The sequence below is a fragment of the Trichechus manatus genome, unplaced genomic scaffold (assembly GCF_000243295.1).
Source record: "Trichechus manatus latirostris isolate Lorelei unplaced genomic scaffold, TriManLat1.0 scaffold00102, whole genome shotgun sequence".
Lineage (NCBI taxonomy): Eukaryota > Metazoa > Chordata > Mammalia > Sirenia > Trichechidae > Trichechus > Trichechus manatus.
In genome coordinates, this window is record NW_004444038.1 from 7267600 (window position 1) to 7270034 (window position 2435).

Genomic DNA, 2435 nt, shown 5'->3' on the forward strand with positions numbered 1-2435 from the left:
CCCCCTCCCCGCACCCCCACTCCACCCGCGCGTCCCACTCTCCCGCCCAAGTTTACGCTTTTGCAAGAATGGGAACTTCTTTGCGGCCGGAGCAGACGGTGCGGGCAGCGGGTGACGCCAGCCGTGCTTTCTGGCGGCGGGGGGCTCCGAAGAAATGTTCCCGGGGACTGGGAAGCGGCCGGGCGTACTTGTGACCGACCACTGAAGGACTGAAAATGAAAGTTCCTGGGAAATCCATTTAGCTTCTCCCACTTCCCCTACCAAACCATCGGTCTGCTTCGGAGAATCCTAAATCCGAAAGGAATGCTTTTTCTTCCTTCCAACACCAGAGGCGGGAAGAGGGGTACTGGGGACGGCAGAAGGGTCTGGCCCCAGAGCAAGTAATGGGGACCCCCCGACACACACACACACACACACACACACATCCTCTGTTTCACTCTTTCTTAGGTAGAAACCATGTTTTCCAATCTCGCCAGCGTTTTCCTAGCTTGTGTCCGTTAACTTATCCGTGTGGACAACTGTGGCCACAAATCAAGGTGGTTATTAAAAAAAAAAGTTTACCTTAAATGACCGTCTGTGAGAAAAAAAACAAACATAAGACCCTCACTATTAAATATTGAAAAGTCTGGGAGGGAAAGGAAAACTTTCTTTGAAGGGGCACTTTGTAGTGTTTTTTGTTAGTTTTTAACTTTGCAAGATACCAGTTGTGCTATTTTAAATCAGCAAAGTGGGCAGCATCGCTGCTTGAAACTTCTAAAGTTTTTGCAATTGCAGTGACTACTACAAAAACCTTTCGTCCTTCCTTGTCTAACAGAGTAAACCTTGAAATACTTTAAATTATTAAGCATCTGAGATTTAGTATTTATTTTATTTTCTTTAAATATTTTATTGTGGTTTTAGAGAAAATTTACATAGCAAATTAGATTCTCATTTAACAATTTCTATACCTATTATTCAGTGGCATTGGTTTGCACGATGTGTCAGCATTCTCATCATTCCCATTCCGGTTGTTCTGTTTCTCTTAATCTAGCTTCCTTGTCCCCTGTTACCATCTCCTCTTTGGTTTAGGGTAAATGTTGACTGTTAGGTCTCGTTTAGTATTTATTTTAGAGGAATGTTGATGTAAAGCTTGTTGCTCTAGGTTTGAACAAATTTAGGCAGTGTTTGCTGAGGCCACTGGCCTGGCTTAGAAAGCCATTGGAGTGTGACCCTGAGTAGGTTAAATTTTGTGTATATTCTCAATTTCCTGTGAAAAGAGAAAAGGACTGATTGCCTACTTAATTAGCTGCTCTGAGACTCAAATGTGGTGGAAATGTGGAAGCGTTTCATAAACTACAAGGCTACTAAGCCCTGAGCAATTTGGGGTTTAAGTGGAAGTGAAGATTCTGCGGACGTGGAAGGCTCACTAATGGATCAATCCGTCATTTCCTCTGTGCTCAGTCTCCTCATCCATCACTGTGTCTCCCTCTGAACAGAGTTGAAGTCAGTTAAACATTTACTGAAGGCCACTGCATCAAGTTACAGTGTCAGACCTGGGCGATAAAAAAATGAGTGGTTTTGGCTCCTGCATTCCAGAGGCTTCTATCATAAAATAGAAAAGAAATATGCTTGGTATAAACAAATTAACTCCTGGCCACAATGTTGTGAGTAGGTCTCAGCTGTTCTCCTTTTACAGAGAAGGCAGCGGAATCTTAGTTACCCAGGACTTTCTCCAGTCTTCACTCCAGCCAACACAAACGACCACCAGGAGAACAAAGCCATTGGCCAGACAGTGATTAATAAGAGCACCTTGAATGTAAGGAACATCTGTTCAAGACCTAGAGAGGGAAGTAGGTATGAAGGTCTAACCCCTTTGCCGTTGAGTCAACTCATGGCGACCCTCTAGGACAGAGTAGAACTGCCCCATAGGGTTTCCAAGCAGCAGCTGGTGGATTCGAACTGCCGACCTTTTGGTTAGCAGCCAAGCTCTTAACCACTTCACTACCAGGGCTCCTTGAAGGTCTGGGCCCTCGCTTTGTTTCTTCTAGTACAGATTGTCCTACCAGTCCCTCCAGCTCATGGGTTGTTGGAGGACCCCATGAGATAGTGTATGTGAAAGTGCTTGTTAAGTTACTGTTATGGACTGAACTGTGTCCCGCAAAAATGTGTGTCAACTTGGCTAGGCCATAATTCCCAGTATTGTGTGATTGTCCACCGTTTTGTCATCTGATGCAGTTCTCCTATGTGTTGTAAATCCAGCCGCTATGATGTTAACAAACAAATCTGTCATGGAAGAAGTACAACTGGAATGCTGCTTAGAAGCAAGGATGGCAAGATTACGTCTTACATACTTTGGACACATTGTCAGGAGGGATCAGTCCCTGGAGAAGGACATCATGCTTGGTAAAGTAGAGGGTCAGTGAAAAAGAGGAAGACCCTCAACGAGATGGACTGAC